This window comes from Falco peregrinus, chromosome 5 (assembly GCF_023634155.1).
Source record: "Falco peregrinus isolate bFalPer1 chromosome 5, bFalPer1.pri, whole genome shotgun sequence".
NCBI lineage: Eukaryota > Metazoa > Chordata > Aves > Falconiformes > Falconidae > Falco > Falco peregrinus.
The window spans coordinates 73,058,420-73,078,129 of record NC_073725.1 but is presented as its reverse complement, the minus strand read 5'-3'; the positions used below and the strand labels follow the sequence as shown (position 1 = coordinate 73,078,129).

At 42.4% G+C, this 19,710-nt stretch overlaps 1 long non-coding RNA gene across 1 annotated transcript; it reads left to right on the top strand.

The window, feature by feature from the left end:
• Nucleotides 1–1,022: 1,022 nt before the first annotated feature.
• On the top strand, nt 1,023–18,043 carry LOC114014047 (uncharacterized). The gene is made up of 3 exons (XR_003557391.2): nt 1,023–2,227; nt 10,385–10,450; nt 10,795–18,043. It is a non-coding gene; the product is annotated as an uncharacterized LOC114014047 (long non-coding RNA).
• The last annotated feature ends 1,667 nt before the right edge of the window (nt 18,044–19,710 follow it).

The window sequence follows — 19,710 nt, the reverse complement described above, 5'->3', positions numbered from 1 at the left end:
TGTTACTGTTTTCCTGGCGGCTGGGGGCCTTCTGTACCCTTTTGTTGCCAGTTCTGTTCAGCCGCTGAACTGGTAAGATTCAGGTATTTGTGCTGTTACATTTTTTTGGACTCCTCTCTTGCTCCTGGGCTGTTCCTCATGTATTTGGACTGTATTCAACGCTCAAGGTGAGTGTCGTCTTTGCCCTGAATGCAGTGGTTTGAGAAGTTCTGTGGGCTCTGCTCATTCCTGCCCTGTTGGACTCATCAAAGACTTTAGTTTCCTGGTATGAGTCCAATACTGTCAACCACAAGTGCTCTGACCACGGAGAACATAGAAGCGGCTGTAGGAATAACTGACTCTATGCTGTGACCACGACCCACTGCGTCACCCCGCTCTTGCTGGTTTTCTGCAGCCAAAAAGTTACCCGGCAGAAGTTTGGTGTTTATGTAAAGCGCACCCCGCCATCCCAGCGTGACCTCTGCGTAATGGAGGTCATCATTTCTGTGGTATTTGCCATAAACACTGCCACAAGGTTGTATATAAGACATCTGTATAGTCACATTATATAATTGTTGCATAAAGAAAGCAGTCTTTGTCAATGCTGTAGAAAAAAATTAATTTATTCCCAAAAATAGAAGTGTGACACCTCATCACACACTGACTGGGTCTTGTTCAGGGTGTATTACATTGACTTCCAATGTGGTGCGTATTATTAAGTCATAACCTATTTTTGGCCTTAGAGGAGTTTTGCAAACAGAAGAGCATGTTGCACCATATCCATTTGGTAAATATTTTACTAGTAACATAAACCACGTTGTAATCAATTGGTTAGGGATTTCCTTCAGAGAACATGACTTGATCATCAGATTGCTAAGGACTGTCCCCCCAGTTTGTGGGGATTTAGGAGTAGTTTGAGGAAACTTTCAAAGGTTGTTTTGACATCTAGGTAATTATTTATTTTATTAATGATAATTTAATCTGATCTACTAAAGATAAATACGCTATAAGTGATAATAACTTATCCTATATAACATCACAAATACATCTACTGGCTATTTGGTGACCAACTGGGCTATCTGTCCTCTGTCCAGGGAAAGCCACCACATAACTTCTTTCTCCTGAATCTTCTCTCCAGTGTTCTCCATCCGTTTAATCTATTAATGTAACAACAGTGAAGTTCAGTCTAATCTTCTACAATGGCTACTCATACTCGCAGAGCTTTTACTGATAGCATTGTCATGTTGGTTATAGTATCTTTCTATCTCTAAAGAGTATTTTACAGCATTTCTTGTATTACGTAGTGTACTCCAGCTCTGTAAGACAGATATGATTAAGCCTGTGTGCTAGGCCATTTTTCTGCTGTGGATCGCATGTAACAAGCATGTGGTAAACTGCTAAACCAGCACGAGTCACAAGCAAAATCTAATTTAAGAGAAGAAGGGATAAAGGATGAATGTTTGCAATAGAGCTGCAACAGAGAGGAGGGGACCTCGCCAGGTCAACTCCTTGTTCTGTGAGCAAAGCAATGCCTGCTCACCCTGCCAAGCTTGGAGGCTATCTCTTTAAGGAAGGATGCTTTTTCCAAAGTAGTCATCTCTTTTTCTCTGCCTGTGCCTGTCGTTCCAGTCAAACCATTCCTGCTCCTGAGCTCTGTTCCTGGCTTGCTGTTATTGCACTGCTGCTGGGTGGCAGTGGCCCTCCAGGTTAGGAGTAAGGAGAGAGTCTGGATGTAACATTGCTTTTCTGTAACATATACAGGTGCCAGGTACAGAACAGAAATTTTCAAAGGGTTTTCACCAAAACACCAGCCTTGGGACTCTCCTCAGCTCTGATAGTTCTCCTTGTTGAAGGCTGGGTTGCTTGAGGATGATTGCATGGGCGTTGATGTAGAGAAAAGCATCAGGATGAGCGAAGAATTAGTAATAAATTGTTCCAGGAGTGGCAAAATTAGTGAACCCTGTTGCTTCTGGATTAATTTATTTATCTATCCTTGCAGTATTCCTTAGTTAGAAATTAATGTTTCTTCGACCCTTCCACGCAATACCTCTAAGCCCTCTCTATCCCCTCATGTACACTTCCATATCTTCTCTCTCCCCCTGTGCCCAGCTATGCAACTTTTTATATCCATTACCTATATATATATTATATTCTTTAGGTGAACAGGTCTCATACTGCATTGCTACTGCCTTCCGAAGTGGGGGTGCTCGTCTGAGTCCTTCCTGGCCAGAGGTGGTTCACAAAGCAGGTATGATTTTAACATTTCTGACACCACTATGTCTTCATTAATTTGAGTTGAAATTGGCCAGCAGGCTTAAAACTTATCAGAGTGGACAAATAGGCAGGCAGCCCAAGCACATTGACTTCACTGTCTTGGGAAATAAGGCTAACAATAATCATATATTTATTTCTGGAAGAATTAAATTAGGTTTGATCTACCAATCTCTTTAACTAATAAGGCTAATGGAAATGAGATTACACTGGCTGATTTATTATTCTTGGTGGTTATTAATTATTTGGCTTCTCTTTTGAGTAATTAAAAAAGAGTTTTTCCTGCTTTGACTGCACTAGATGTCATTAATCTGAAGTTTCTAAAATATATTCTTAACCTGCAGACCCCAAGAAAATGCTAGTTTTTCTTATAACTGTTAATTTGCAGTGTAAGACCATGAAGCTAATCATACAGAGACTTCTTTGAAGCTTTCCACATTTCTCTGAGCGTGTAAGTCCTACTTATGCCTTGGCTGATTATTTGCATTTTGGTTCTGCCTTCCTCCAGTTCTATCCTTTACAGACCTGGAGTCCCCAGCAGAATCAGTCATGGCTAATTTTAAGCACATAGGTATAAAACGAAAACCAGATTTATTTATTTTTTTTAACTACAAATTTCAGTTTCCCTAAAAGAGCCCTTAAAAGGGAGGCATAGGTAGCTGTGGCAGTTCTAGGTGGTAGCCCAGCTTCTTGCTCCAAGCAAGTGTTGTGGAGGCAGTGTTCTGCCACGAAGAGCCAGTGGAGCCAGCAAGCTGCTGTGGGTTACTGCTGACATAAGTGCAGTCCGACAGCAGCAGGATGATGGCTTTTAAAAATAGGACTTCTTGCCATTTTGTATTCTTGTCAGTGTGTCACAGATGTCGCAAGGTTGGATTTGTTTTTCCTACCATTTTTTTCTTCCAGTTATTGCCTTCATCAAAAGAATAAGTTAATTTTGTTGGTGTGGGATTTCATCCTTGCAGTGACAGGAAAAGAAGGAATAAAACCACTTGGCTTGTTGGCTGTGCCCGTGGCTCCCTCAGGGCAGCAGATTTGCATTCATGCTGCGGTATTTGCAATGTGAATTATGGGGCTGAGGCTGCGCTCTGCAGAGCGCGGTGCTGAGTTTCTAATGCTCCTGTTATGAGGCATTTGACCTTTCCAAGGATAGAAGCGCCAGCTGCCCGCAGCGCTGCAGGAGTGGATGCAGGACTTGTGGCTTCCCACCCTTCCCTTTACGGAGCGCCGGCATCCCGAGCTCGGGCTGCCGAGGTCCTCTTGCCTGTGGGTACCAGCGCAGCAACAAGGAAAAGCAGTGTGTTTAAATGGCTCGTAAAGATTATTTTGACAAAAATACAAAGCCAAAGAAATCCCCTTCCCATGAAACCTGGCCATGCTGTGACGCAACATAAGCAGCAAACAGGGAGTGCACGTCAGAGGGCTCTGGCCAGCCTGTGGGAACGCTGTGGTGAAATCAAGCCAGCCCCACCGGTTTCAGTAGAAGTCAAGGCTGTGCTTGCATTAGGAGTGATGCTCATTGCCCATAGGACACATACAGTGAGGGGCTGTGCTCGTTGCCAGTGATTTGGGCTCCATCCATTGGGCTGGCTGCGTCCCCTAATGTCCCATCAGCAGGAGCAGTGGGCAGGATGGGTGCTGGGGGCAACACCTTCCTCGCCCAGGTCACTGAGAGCAGGTGGGATCCCCCATGTCTCCTCCCCAAGTCAAACTTTATTCAGCTGCAAAATTGGAATAGTAAAAACCTTAATCTTTGGGCCAAACCACCATCTGAGCCCAAAGTGGGCATTTTATTGCTTGTAGTAAACAATAAACTTGTTCCCATGGCTTTGTAAAAATTGATTTCATCTTTCCAGAAGTCATCTTGCAGAACTTCTGCATAATGCTTGCATTCGGTCTTGGACGAGATAACATTTATTGTCCTGTAATAAATCCTGTGGAGACTCTTCTAGGGCTGGCAGCAGGAGTGTCCCGTTCTGAGCAAGCACCTGCAGGCGCCATTTCCATGGTGATTTACCTTTGGACTTAGAAAATCCTCAAAAAAGGAGCAACTGCCCACTTCAGAAATGGGAAGTGCAGTTTAGGTATATTCTTTTTTGGTTCATGAAAGCAAAAAAAACCCCAAAGGCAGGTTTCCAGGGAAAAAAATACTTCTCCTGACTTCACCAGCTGAGAGGGCAATATTTTTTGAAGCAATCAAATGCACTCAGACCCAACACCATCCTCTAATTACTAATGCCAGGATGCGGCTGATGTTAATCAGCACTGTTGAAGTATGCGATAGAGAATCCAGGAAATACAGAAATGTCAGCAATTTGACCTCCCAGCAGAAAATTTTGTGGAAAAACATGTTCTCAATTATATTTATACTTTCCAGACAAATAAACAACATTCTTCGAAGGTAATCTAACAAGCACGTCTGTAGCAAAGAAGATCAAACGGTAATTACTCTACATGCTGTCAGGCTGCCAAGATTAATAGGTTTTTCTAAGGAAAACTGAAAAGTCAATGTAAAAGAAGGAACAGGATAAGTTTTAACAGAGAAAAACAAATAAGGTTTTCTCACATGTCCATAATTTTATACTATTTTTCCCCAAGGGTTTGCAGAGCCAGGTGTTCTGCCAGCATCTGAATAGCTGGTAAATGCAGGGGAGCACGATGATGCTCGCTGCGGTCCAGTGCAGCACCAGGAGGGGTCATGCTTGCGCAGTGGTGTTGGTGGGGGATGGGCTAGCAGGTGTAAACCTGATCTTGTGCCGTGTGGAAACTCTTTGAAAGTTCAGGGTTTGGAAAATTCCCACTTTGTTTTAAATTAAAAGAAAAGCTAATTATATCTTGGTAATAATTTTGCCAAGATGATGATATGTTTTTAAAAGGCTGCCTTTTTTCTGGAATGGGAGTGTTGAAAGTGTCAAGTGTGATACAAGAAGCCTTGTTGTTAATAAAACTGTTCTTACTGGAAAAAACCCCACCCCTTTGTTTTAATACTTTGACCAGTTCTAGGCAGGATACCAGAATTATGGCACTGACTTAAAAATTCCCAAATGTAGAAATAAAATCTGTGCTCTGAGCTTAATACCCAGTTGCTGCCCTGATATGGGACATTTTCAAGGTTATCTTTGCAGTCACAGGTGGGACGGAATACTTCTCCCAGTGCTGAGACATGGCAGTGATATTGAATATTGTGTAGTATCCGATACGGTCCTGGGAGCTGACATTTTCGGTTCTATCTGTGTTTTTGATTGAATTTACAAATAAGTTGGGAGCTGTACTCTGCACTCATTTGGGTTTATATACCATATGCTTATGAATAATCAGTATCGTCCAAATGACTTCCTAATAATAAAACCACACGTAACTGTCGGTTTTAAGTCCCAATGTTACACTATAAAGTAACTGAGATATTCACTATTGGTTTAAATAAAAATCACATTTTCACAAACCAAGCTACAATCGATGAGAATTATTGATTTTCAACACTTTTAAAATGGGGCCAATGAAACAGTGTGTGTATTACCTGATCTACTCCTTCAGCAGCAAAAAGCACTGACATCTCTCAAACAGAACTGTTGTTTTTTAAAAAACAGTGAGATAAGAATGTAATCCTGCAAATTTAGTGTTTTGCAAAGACTGGTTTCTTGAATAAGGGTATTGTAAAACCGATCAAAGAGAAGAATGCTGCTAGGAGGATGATGTTGCATAAGGTGCCGGAGATAAAGATTTTACTGTTTTTAATGTTCTCATAAAATTTTACTGAAACAGAAGATTTTTTTTTTTTAAAATCTCCTTTTGTTATGAATATGCTTTGCACAGAGATAATAGCTACCTTTGCCTAATCCTCATGGTCTGATTTGAATGTAGAGTTGGTATCGCTCTGCAGTTTCTTTGAACCTGGGGGAAGAATATCAGAGTTTTATTCCAGCAGAGCAGATGAGTATTCAAGTTCCTCCAGACATCAGAGACCTCTAATAATTGTAGCCCCTGACTGAAATAAATTGAAAAATTTATTTATCTGCTTTAATTTTTAAATATCTTCCAGTATCAGGACCCAGAGACTGAATCACTTTTCAAAGAAATTTGAATCTTTCAAACTCAATTTTTAATTTTTTTTTTCAAATGCAGGGTTTTGTTTTTTGGTTTGTTGGGGTTTTTTTGTTTGTTTGGGTTTTTTTTGCATGTGTAAGCACCTTTTGAAGTGAATGGGAGTTCTGTGAAAGTTTATTTTTTCAAGGCTGATTCCTGCAATAACACATTCTTCTGTGACCAAGAACTTCATGTGTTGGCTTCAGGGGGTTATAGAGCCCAGCAAGCCGGTGGTGTGAGGATGCACCTTACAGGAGTTTTATCACATTATGGATGTCAGGGTTTTAGTCCTTGTATTGAACAAATATTTTGATTATCTTAAACTGAATGGCAACAAGGTCCAGTTCTTCAGCAAAACTGGTGGTCCACAGACAATTCTGCCTTTTGTTCTACTGCTCCATGTGAAGGTCGTGCTCCCAGCCTTTCACTTGAGTAATCATAAGCTTTTTCTGAACTGTAAGAATTATCTTTAAAAAAATGCAGTTACTTCAGAGTCTTCTACAGAGCCATCCTTGAACCTGAGTACCACCTGCAATGAATGGCTGATGCAGATCCCTGTCTTGAAACTGAGTCAAAGAAATTAAGTCATTGTAACAGAGAATGTTTATTTTTTCCTGTGAGTCACCGAAGATAATATAAATATTAGTCTCCAGCCTACAGATATGTCATTCCCTTTACGAAGGTAGCAGCTGTCTTCAGGTTAATGAAGTGAGTGATAGGAACCAAACAGGCTCCTGAAGAGGCATTTGCAGGATTCTGCAAAGATTTGGGCTGGAACCGGGTACCCCCAAAATGAGCCGTGCAAGCAGGTCTTGGCAGTGGTGGGCTTGATGTCATTGCCCGTGCTGCTGCTTCCCTTGGGCACTCAGACCCCTGTTCAGAAAAATAAGTGTTTATTTAAGTCCAGCCTAATTGGCAAACCCCTGATGTCTGTATTTAGCTTTAAGGACATGTTTAAAAGGCATTCATTTTAATGGGGCTGAAATATGTGCTTATATTTAAATGTACTTATAAATTCTTTCTGAAACAGGGAAACCTTACTGTTTTAAAGCTTTTTTCCAGTGAGCTCAAGGCCACTTTATTGCAGCGTTGCAGAAACAGTCACATTTATGCTTGGAAACATGGGCTTCCTTTGCTTCCATTGCTGCATGATCCTTAGTTGAAAATTGTGTTTGTGGGTCACTGGATGAGTACTTAATTTTAGCCTTGACCAAATCTTGCTGATTACATAGTAACTTGTAATTTATTAATTAAAAGTATTGGGGGCCCTCATATTTTGATTAACTTAATAGCTTTCACAGCAAGAACTGAATTCAACCAGAGACATCATTACAACTTTTAATATAATGATCTGGAGGGCTATTGAGTGCATCCCTTGAAACGCTTTTACTTATTAGGCAGCTGACCTGCGTGAGTAACTACCTGGCAGCTGAACATAAGCCACTGCGGAAAACATCCTGCCACTGATTTTGTGGAATTATCTTAAATCTAGTAATGATGGGAAGCTCCATCAGTCATCTGTTGGCTTTAACTAGATATGTTTTCAGTGAGAGAAGAGGCAAAGGACAAGGGGCTTTGACCTCCAAGAAACCCGTGACAGGCAGTGAGATATAAACCTCAGGACTGAAGCCAAGATGCAGTTTGATTACAGATGCGCTGAGTGATTTGGAAAGATAAACTTTGCGTGACCCTAGGCAGAGGGCTGTGGCTGAATACTCCGTTTTTCAAGTGAAGCCACTGGAGCGTTCAGTACTTCAAACAAGAAGTTGTCTTTTTAGGGCTAAAATGCAAATTTCTATCCCTTGTGTGAAGTCTGAAGAGACAGGTGAGTTGTCTGCACCTCCTTTTTGGAGGCACCTGGGTGTATAATTAAGAAGTACGCCGTGACTGGTGTATTATTGCTGATTATGGCAGTGAGGGGGAATTGTGTTTGGGTACTGTTAAACCTTTCAGAAAGGGTTTTCCTTGCTGAAACAGCTTGCTGTGGCTGCACCTGAACTGGGGTAAATATTTGGGCAGCTGCAGCCGAAAGCCCATGGTTAGCGTGCCGGGCAGGGTCAGCTGAAGAAAACTCCAAAGAACAGCAGTGGGAAGAGCCCTGAATAATGTCACATTTTCCTTCTGCATCTCCGTGTCTCCTTTCCATTCACCATCCACCTTCTTTGGAGAAATGTGAGTCCATGTTCTGGGAATGCTGCAAGTGCAGTACAGTCTTTTATCTCTTATAATTGTTTTACCTTAAAAAGTAGAAAGAATAGGGAAGCAGGTTACAGGTGTTCATTGCTTTCATATTTTGACTTCTTGTATGTTTCTCTAGAGTAAGTGATGACATTTTTTGTTTTTCCTTTGTACAAACCTGGGAATTTTGTCTCATCTCAGATTAACCCTTCCCAGCACAATTTATCTTTGTGGTTCCCAACACTGTTACATTGTATTACGTTAAAAATAGCTTTAGAAAAAAAGACATCAAATCAATTTTGATGTGGTATTTCTGTTTGTAAGTGAGCTTTTATGTGGATAATAGCCCGAAAGTGCACCCATGTAATTTTACTCAAATTTTTGAATGTCTGAAATCCAACTGGAATTTTAAGAATTTTAAGAAGCTTGGTTTTATAAGATTTGGACTGCAGCAAAACTTTTTTTCCTAAAAATACAGGTACTAAGGTTTCAGCATACCCAGAAGTGTTGTTAAAAACTGATCCAAACAGTCCTACATATTGTATTTACCTCTGGAACCTGAGGAAAATGTCTTTTTACACCCTCTGGAAAGACAACACATGCTTTGTTTTTTCCCAAACAGGTCACGTACCTTCACTCAATTGTACGCTTGCTGCGAACTCAAGCTGTGCCCGAGTATTTTTTCACAGCAAACTCGCACCTGGATTGCTTCGTGTGAATTAAAGACTTTAGAGTTTGGCTGGTTTTGAAGGTTCAGACTTACTATATTGATCCCTCCTGTGCAGTGAGGCAGAAATGTGGTTTCCAGTCTCTGGGGCCACTGGGCAATATTCAGAATATCCCTGCACAGAAGAGCTGCTGTTCCATGAAATAGGAAGACTTCATTTTCAGCTCTTCAGTTCTTATTTCACACAGGTGTAATTGCACTGGTGTCAAGGTAATTGCTTCTGACTTGTCCCAAGGTGCTTGAGAAATCCAGCCTTTCAGTTTTGTTAGAGCAGACAAAGAGAAAATCTAATGCTGGATACCTTTGCTGTACTGCTGCTTTTAATGTTGGATGATGGAAGTGTCCTCTGTGGGGATTCAGCAGGTGAGTAGGGACTCCAGAGCAGAAGGCAGAATATCTCTGAGTCACTTGTGTCTGTTTTTGTCTCCTGACCAGTGACATGGTAAGCCAGCCCTGGGTGTTTGCCTGCTTGCTGGACTGATGGAAAGGTATGCCCGTGTTGTGGTCATGGCTGTGGCTGCCTCATGGTCGTCCCATGACTGGGATGAGACATAGCTCTGCTGGGCTCAGCAGACACTTCGACATGTCCAAGAAAGGCATGGGTGAGGGTAGAGAGCCTGCACTAACCGTTATGATATTGAATCATACTGGAAGGGAGCTACTTTAGGGTAGGTGCACTGTAAGCTCAGCAGTGAGTACATTATAACAGTACTGTGAGCTCTCCTTGCTGTCCTGGATTTGCTTGACTATAGTTTCTATCAGCTTTGAATGTGTCAGCTGAGATGCTCTTGTTTCCCCCCTCCTACCCCCCTAATCTTTTTCAGACAGTGAAAGAGATTTCCCATGTGGCTGGGGTAAACACCAAGCTGTAGGTAGCAATGGTTTATAATCCTTTCAAGAACATTGGCACCAGTATTTAAAATATCTGTAAGTTATGTCAAGAGCCTTTTTTTGGAATTGGAGACAATCCCTACACAGTGCTTAAGCAGATTACACACCCCGTGTACTGATGTTGCTGTCGCAGCTCTTCTATTTTCAGTTAAGAAGGTCCCTGAGGTTGTATGTATGGGTTTTCCTCTCTTTATCAGTTTCAGGAGAAAGTATGACCTGTTATTCTTTTGCTTGCATTGATCAAAGGGTCTTTTACAGAGGTGTGATTCCAGATCATGTATGCGGAGTTTCATCAAGGCTGCTGCTCTGCCGGCCCACGTAAAGGTAACTACTTAACGTATCCGCTTATGTTCCACCACCTCAGAGATAATGCAATAATAAAAATAACCAACGCAAATAACCAAAGATGGTTATGGCTTTTCCCTTGTTTCAGGATATGACACGCTTTAGGTGATATTTGTGCATGTCTACAAGGGATGAACACAGCGAGCTACCACCATCTGCTTTTGCAGATGAGCTCTAGGGCTTATATGTGTGTTTGTGGTTAATGCTGATGTTTCTGCTAAGTCCCAGCAACTTTCTAATAAATATTTCCTTATCAGTATTAAAATTACTTTTATAGACTAAAGTATGAACACAGATGTAATTTTTATGTTAAAATTCTTAAGGTCACTGGGATCTTTAAGAAGAAGAGAAGTCAGCTCCAAAGTCACTGCTGAAAATTATGTCCTGGGAACAAGTGCTGGAAGCTGGTCACCGCCCGGGCTGTTGCAGGGGATATACAGTAGGAAGTCCTTTAAAGCACAAACACTTTACCTGTGAAATTAATGATCTGGTTTAAACTAGAAATTAATTCCTATGTATCGGTTGTTCCTATGCATTGGTTCCCTATTTAACTGCAAAGTTTTGCTTGCTTCTGTTCAGTCTGCAATTGATTTGTCTGTCTTCATAGAGAGGATTATGCCAGGAACCTGCAGCTTCTGGTGTCAGAATGGTAATCCATGGAGGACAAGGTCTCTTAGGTACTCAGAATGTGTTCCAAAAATGTCCTTAAAATCTAATGTCTTTCTCCCTTAGGAGCTTTAGGAATCACCTGTTGTGAACAGGAATAAGGTACGCAAGTGTGAACCTGTTTCACCAGCAACTGTTGCAGTATTTGCAATGCATAAGTCACAGTAAGAAAACATTATTGAGCATTTGGGAGAGGTGAACGTTTTTTCAATAATTTTCCTTAATGACTGTGCCCTTTTCTGACTAATGCTCTCTGGATTTTAATGAAATAGCATGGGTTTGCTATAGGCGCTTTTCCTAGGCAGTAAACAAAAGAGCATTGATGGAAACAAATTACCAGTGTGTTGACCTCAGAGGAAAATCTCTGCAAACAGGAGGTAGGACACGGGCTGCTACTCTGCACTGTCAGATCACTGCAGGAAGCAGATATGCAGATGACGATGTCTCAGAAAGCATTAGAAAACAGGAGGCAGAGGTATCCTAGAGGATTAAGAACAATTGTCATAGCTATATCAGGGCATACAACATAGCTGCGAGTCTCAAGAGAGTCCAGCCTGCCTGTTGTAAATGTGCAACAGTCAGGAAGATGATAGGTAGTGTATGAACCAGACCTTGCAATATGTCCCTGTAGATGTTAATGACAAATCAATTCAAATCTCTTGGGCTTCAGGACATTTTTTCTTTTGCCTCATTTCAAGTGGAAAAGGTAATTCTCATGTAAAAGTATGTGTTCTAAAATTTTAATTGTTAAGTAAGTCCTGATAGGAAACATTTACTTGCAGTATTTTTCTTTGTTAATAAGGTGTCCTGCCCAGTCAAGCCTGTGATTCTGCAGCTTAGGGCACTGGTATCTCAACACGCTGTGCGAGACAGATCCATTCCCAAGGGATCTTTCACCTGAAAAACAAAACAGTAGAGCAGAAAAAGAAAAATTACTTACCCAAGGTCATGAAGGTCTGCAGTAAAGCCAGGAGTGGAGTTCAGATGTCTTAATTCATGGCATAGCTTCCAGCCACAGGACATAACAACCTCCGGTAGCATTTACAAGTGCGGGTCTTTTAATCTCTCAGATGTACAGAGTTTAATTTTTTGGGAACTTTTCTTGTAGCTGGGGCGTGGGAAGACCTGGCATGTTGTGAGCAGTTGGTAAGAGCAGCTAAAGCACGAAGATGGGCTCAGATTATTGTGACTGCTCTCTTCTTCTGGAAGCCAATGGAAAGATGCTGCAAACATTTGCATATTGAGACAAGATACATGGTATCAGCTGTGCTCTTCTAGCCGTAAGATGGAAGTTAGAAGATGGTAAGTTTTCCCTTTGTAGGAGCACAAGACCTCACCGAGAATGCCACTGACGTTTTGAGCTCTGCAGGAGGTAAAGTATATGGCGGTGTGTAAAGGCGTTCTGGGCCGGGAGGCGTTCTGGGACTGTTTTGTGAACAAAGGGCACGATGAGGCCCTTCTGCAAGAGGGACAAGCAAACTAACAGAGTAAATCCCGCTGATCAATTCAGATAGAATCTAGACATAGATCTGGGGACACTGCATGTTGTTTTCATAAGGCACAAAGTGGCCAAGTCCGGAGAGGGAGTCAAGAAGTGAAGAGACTGAGAACCCGGAACCGATGCTGGGAGGCATGTTGTGGCCGTTGAAACGAATGTGTGAATGAGCTGAAAGTGCAAGGCCAGTAAAGTAAAGCCAGTAAAGCCAAACAGAGGTTAATCCCTTGGGAAGAGTGTAGCAACATGAGGGGAGGAAATACCTCTTCACTGATTCTCACAAATGTGTCCATGTTGTTATAAATTTATACCAGCACATCTTTCCTATGAAAGGAAAACCAGGCTCTGTGGAAATAAGACTACAGTTGTTATGTGTATGACAGTGGTGCTGGGAGGTCCTGATTCCTGCTGAGCCTACACCATTGCCAGATGTGGGCATGGAGGGGGCTGGGAAGGATTTCATGCCACATGCTTGGCAAGGTCTCCATGGGCTCAAAGAAAAGAAGTAGCTGCTTGTGAAAGGACAGGAATGGCAATTCATAGTATCCAATTTTGGCTAAGTTTTGGCCAAAGCAGGTGCTTGAATAAGTCTAAAGTATCTTAGCTAGGGACCTCTGCAGCCCCTGAAAATAACTATTTATCTTTCTGGGTGGTAAATCCATTTGTTTTCATGCCATTTTTTCTTTTATTGTGCCAATTGTTGAGGCTCCAGTAAGGATGGGAGCACCGGGCAGGGAATGCTGTTAACGGTTTAAAGATTTTAAAACCAGAGTCCTGTCTTGTCTGATCTGAATAATAGACCACAAGTTCCAGCCAGTGTTTCCTATGTGAAGTCTAAAAACCTGTGGCTGAGCACCATGCTTGGTAATTTAGAGACTCAATTGCTGATAAACCCACAGTACCCATGAGTGGTCTGCCTGGCGCTCAGTTGCACAAAGGTCAGATTCTATTTTCAGTGTGGATGTGGCTGACAACTTTTTATACATGGCATCTAGTTTTAGTTTTCTTTTTTTGCTCCATTTTCTAGTCTCAGAGATCCCTCTCTAGGCTGGTGATTATAGCTCATGAACAAGGTGCCTTCCTTTGAATATCTTGCTAGACCGAACTCTTTCAGTTTCTCATAAGAATAATGGATCAAAGAAACTAAGGAGTGTATGTATAATTAGCTGTGAGATGACTAAACAGTAGGAGTTACAGCACGTCAGGAGGTACTAGTACTGGCCCCAGCAAGAAGGAACAAAAGTGAGTGGGCCACATTGCTTGCACCATGTTCCGTTTTTTTAAATTTTATTATTTGTCTGTACTGGGGAAACTCTCAACTGTTCACCTTACTTCAGTTCTCGTAACTCAGCTGGTGCACTGGTTGCAAATGGATGATGTTTCTGTCCTACTACAGTGAGCACTGGCATTGTACAAGGAATCTCTGAGGGATGTGTATAAGAGGTGAAGAAATATAGGCAGGTGGGAGTATAAAACATGTTGAAGTGTTTGCATTGTGTGTGTCGTATTTATTTGGCACAGAACCGTACCAGGGACACCATCCATGTCAGCAGCAGTAATTAGTAATCCCTCATAATTCAACAGAAAGGGGGAGAGAGCTGTGACAACAAAATGGATTCTGGCCCAACCACCCCATGCAACTGTTTTGTTTGAGGATATTTTCAATTTAACCTTTAGGTGAATCTCTTTTCTGTACACAGTTATGTACGTTTTCTTTGTTGTCTGGATTCCTCTCATTTACATGTCAATGGTGTATCTTTACATGCCTGTTGGCCCAATTAACCATTGCTATTCATCTTCCTGCATTTCAGTCACCTCAGGTGCCCGTAGCTAGCATCCAAGTACAAGGAGGAATGGGTAAAAGCACTTTAGATAGATCACCAGCAAAGCAGTATGTTGCACAGATAAAGCCAGAGCCCCTAGACCTTTGTGTTTTGAAAATCAGATAAGTCAAAAGAAGACAACGGGACCATATCTGGTAGGGACATTTGTCTGTGTGTGATGGCGTCTGGGGAGGCCAAACCAGAAGATGTTTTACTTAGAGCAAGTGCTTCAGGAACAGTTCCCTTCTTGCCTGGAAAGGGAAACTGGAGCCCCTGGGCTCTTTGTGAGCTGAGCCTAGAGCCAGGGGCTGCGGCACGTGCTGGTGGCTCATCCGTGGCAGAGCTGGCGGTGCCAGCAACCCTGCTCCATGGGACCAGCAGCAGCTCCTTCACATCTGCAATAAGTAGGTTTGGCTTTGAAATAAGCCACACTTAGGCAACAATTTTCTCTTCTGTTTGGTGTGGTGGGGAAGCACTTTTCAGCTGCCAGGTCTGCCCCTGCTGAGGCGCCACCTGATGAATAAGCAATGAGCCCTTGCACGCCTGTGTGGGAGTGAGGACTGGAAGGGTTCTAGTTTGATCAGTGAGGCACAGCCTAGATCCTCTTGGCCTTTCAGCCCCTCCTTTGCCCTGCGCTCATGCCAAGGCACGGTATGTGCTCAAGGGGCTCTGCAAAGGTGGATGGAGTGGGAGGAGGTTGATAGTTACAGCTGTCACTGGCTGCCAACTAGGATTGCCTTTCTTTCCCCCCCTTCTACATCTATAAAGCAACTTCTGTAAGAGCAATCACGGACTTGGAATTTCATTACTGTCGATACATTTTGTAATAGCTCCCGACACTACTTTCTCAACTGATAATTTAGTTAAGCTCTCTGCTGCACATGCACATGCTTTGGTGTGGAGGCAGTGGAAAATTATTTAATAAAACTTAACGCTGCTTTCATTTCATGGCTGTTATTACTCAATATTAGTCATTGCTGAGAATCATTCCTTGAACAGCTCTGTCTTATCATCTATATGCATTTGGCTATCACCTCTTTGAAATGTAGCAGCATCCTGGGCGGTAAATGAAGGCAGCTTTCATTTTATTCAGCTGTGCATCTTGGAAGTGGGTGTGATCTTAACAAACAGAGTTATTGTAATTTCTGTGTCTTCTGTGATAGTTCAGCATAAAAGATGACGTTTTAGTTGAAGTCTCATGGATGAACATCAGGACTAAAAAATTTACAAGTGATTCTGTTACCCGTGAAGCTTGTTTCTCACCCAAAATATATGTGCTTGATTCAGTCAAAATTAAGAAAGGTTTTTTTTCCTTTTTTTCTGTTGGGTCAGAAATACCCTCTGCTACCTAATATGTATGAATTTATAAAAGCTGGGAAGAATAGACCCAGATCTTCAAGCTCTGTATACAAGTGTGAATATACAGATACTGACTCTGGTGGTTCTTGTGCCTGTACATATGAATGAAACTATGTATAAATATTCAAAAGACTTTAAAGACCAATAATGTTTTTATTGTGGCTTGAAAAGTCTGAATCATGTTTGTTTCCTTCTTATATTCATTGTGTAGTGAAGATATGTACTATTGATGTTTTTTTGGTGAAAATGAATGCATTCCTTTTTCTGATGTTCTATTGGAAAGGACATGCCTGTCTTGTGCAGCCATGGTGCGCTCTCAGGGTAGAAAAACATCGTGTTTTGCGTTAGAGTGGAGATCTATGAAAATAACAAGCCTCAAACATCAAAATAATTCTAGGGAGATGTTTCGTGATATACCCTGCTTTGCTATGTTTTTTTTTTTTTTCTTATAATCTTCCATTCTGAAGGCTACATTTTCCAGTCAGACAAAATCAAATTGCTATATGCTTGATGTTGCTGTGTGTTCCACCCAAAGCGCAGCTGTCAGGCAGCACTACTTGTGTTATTTCTGCTGTGCAGCTTGGATAATTTCTAAGCTGGTTGGAACCTGCTATGGCCTGATCTGTGTGATGGTGCTATCAACTGCATCGTGCGTGGCTTTGACCGACTGGCGCAGGGCTAGGAGTGGTCAGGAGTGCTGGAACGTGTGGAGCATCAGGAATATGCATGTTCGGGTTGAGTGGGTTGGATGGGGCCGTGCCTGCAGTCTGATGGATCGCAATGTTGGTCCTGAAGAAGGAAGTGCCATTCGCCATTCCTTTGTATGGTTTCATATTCAGGTCTTCATGAAGGTGAATTCCATTTGTCCGTGCTGCGTGGGGCTTCCTAAGGATGTGTTTATTGGCAGTGCTCTGCCACTGCAGAAAGCCACCGAGCCTGCCTCTATCGGAGCCTTGCGTTACGCTTTCCCTCGGATGTGCTACCGATGTACACGTGGAAACCCTTCTCTTGTTTTCTATTGCGTGGGTGCCTGGAGTAAACTCTCGCGTGGGTGACTGGGGAAGGTGTTGTCTTACCTTACAGGAACTATTGTGCATGAAGGCGAATGTCTTCTGTGTAAATGAGGTGTCTCTGGGTGTTCGGTGGGCTTTCTGGGAAGGTAACAAATGTAACTAAGAATGAGAAGAGATCTTCTCTTGTCATTTCCAAGGTCATCCCCACTCAAACTTTATTTAAACATGAATTACTTTGTAAATGATGAAAGGTCTTCCACAGAAACATCACTGAATTTTCTCTGTCTGATAGAAACTAGTTCTCTCCAGACTTTTTATCCAAGATGTATTGCCATTTCATAAGTCAGGTGGTGAACTTGACGTTGTAAGAAAACCAAATTTCCTGTCACTCAGTTTCAGTTAATTTCTATTTGGAGCAAGATGTGTGGGAAGAAGTAATGTATTTTATTGTCACATTTAAAAAGAAGAGGCAAACTTCTGGGTGCACAAGAGTTTCTCAGGGGACAGCCTAACTGGTAGGATAGCTGTGTCTACCTGCCAAGCTGATTTCTTTCTTTTTTTCCCCTTGCAGCTCTTTGGAGAGCTCCAATGCAGTTGTTTTCCTCTAGTGTGCCCAACCCTGGCTTTCACCTTGTAGAGGAATTACAGAGGACTGTATGAAAAGTTTATTTGTGAAAAGGTTGTAATGATTGTTGAATACATAAGGCAAGGCACGGGAGCTACTTACTGAAATTAACCTGATACTGGATGGTAAAAGCCCTGTTGCAGCCAGCTAGTTTTGATTGTGCTGGGACATCACCTCTTCTATTTTATCTCCACCCCCTTTGTGCGTCACAGAGATGAGTTCAATGGAAGTTACTCAATGAAACCTTGAGAAATTAATTTCTGCTCAGACTCAATCAAAGGTTCAGAGGCAGCTTTTGGGTTGTGCTGGTTTCCATGCCCAAGATCTTGCTTCTCCCTCGTGCTGTGCAGGGCGCTGCATGCCCGTTAGCTGCACATTGGAGATCCTGGCTCCCTGGCAGGCAGCTGGCATAGCTTGTGGTGCTGTGGGATCCCTCGGGATAAGTAGAGATCTATAAATGTATAATGTGATTACTGCAGCATTATTTTAAAGGTCAGCCTCCCGTATTTGCACAAGCGTTGATGAGAGTGACTGTCTGCCACAGATGATTTGTGTGGACCAGGATTGTGTCCAGGTATTAATAGTGCTGATAGAATACTTTCCCCATCCTTATTTAATCTCTGCAAATATCGAACCTCCTATTATGTTTATAATCCTATAATAAAAGGAAAATTTAATAGTAAAAATGGATGCATCTTCAATGTTACAGGTTTGTGGGAGTTTTTAACAGTTTCAGAGCAGAAACCCACCCTCATGGAGTCAGACATCTGTGGCAGTAAGGCCAGCCTGCCTTTTCTGACCAGTGTAGCACAAACACAAATAATGGAAAGATTTAAAATTCAGGCAGTTGAACTGTAACCCAAAGCCATTAGAAGGATTTGGTTTCTTCAAATGCCAAAAACATTCACAGTTTCTTTGGGAGGGAGAGAAGGTGGAAGGATCTTCATAGAGGGTTAAAAAATTAAAAGGGTTAAAAAGCACCATGTGGGATTTTTGAAGGGGCTGTGCACACTTACCTGCCTCAGAAATATGTATTCAGCAAGGAGTATCAGGGTCAGTTGATTTATACAGGCCCCAAATCCCATTAATGCAGACATTACACATTACAAAATTCTCTTTGTAGATATAGATCAGCAAACTACAAGAACACCAGTAAATAATCAACAGACCTTAGAAAAAGGGCAAGGACTACACTCATCCATCACTAACAAGGCACAGCTGTAGCAAATCTACAGAAAGAAAAAAAAGATGGGGGGAAGATAAACATTTTTATCATCTTGTACTTGTTCCTCATTTATTACTGAGTGTGTGAAGGGCGAGTATCAGTATCACAGCTGGAAGTAGAGAGAAACGACAACGCGAAGGGCAACCTTTTCCTCTTGTTGAAATGGATCTGAGGCTTGTCAGGGAAGCCGAGATGTGCCTGGTGGTGTAGCCTGTGCCAGGCAGCCCCAGGTGCTGCAGCAGGAGCCGGTGAGTCCAATTCTACCCGTTCCCGTGTGTTCACAAGGTCTCTGCTCTATTTGAGGTCTGTTGTGTCATGGCAGAGGATTTAATCTTCTCTGAATTATTTTGTACCATGCATCCTCAGCAGCACCCATCCCTCAGAAGCAGATGGTGCTTCTGGCAGCTCTTTAGGTCTGTTATCCATACCGTGCACCAGCATGGCACGGCGGCTGTAACTGCCGCGGGGTGAACCATGATGGAGTACCTCCTCTTGATCCAGATTGCCTCCCGATGAAAGCCTCACTCCTGCCGTTGGCTCCATGGAGGTGCTGCCATCATCTGAGCTTAATGGTCTTTTCCAGCACCCGCTGTTATATTTGCTGCTAGACCCAAGCTGTCCAGGTCCAAACAGCAAGAAATCAAAGGCTGTCAGGACTGGAAGGGAAGAAGGGTGCTAATGGACTGCAGGAGGACGAGAGTGGCTGCCGGAAAAGGCTCCTTGCTCATGCAGGCAAGTACTGCAGGGGCTTGAGCTCTGCCTCGTGCCACCTGTACATGGAGGTGGTGGCTTCCCTGAGACAGAGAGGACTAAGTGAGGATTTGTGCACCAGTCCAAATGCCATTTCATTAATCTGCCCTCTTCTAACATCCAGTACAACTCATTTGGCTGTGGGTATTTCTTCATAGACAAGAACTTAACCTCGTTATAATGTTGCTCTTCTTGCTTACAGTGAAACCTCTCTTTATTAGGACTTCATCATCTGTTCCTTTCCTTCACTAAACAACCCCTCATAAGTGTGGCAGCATATTGC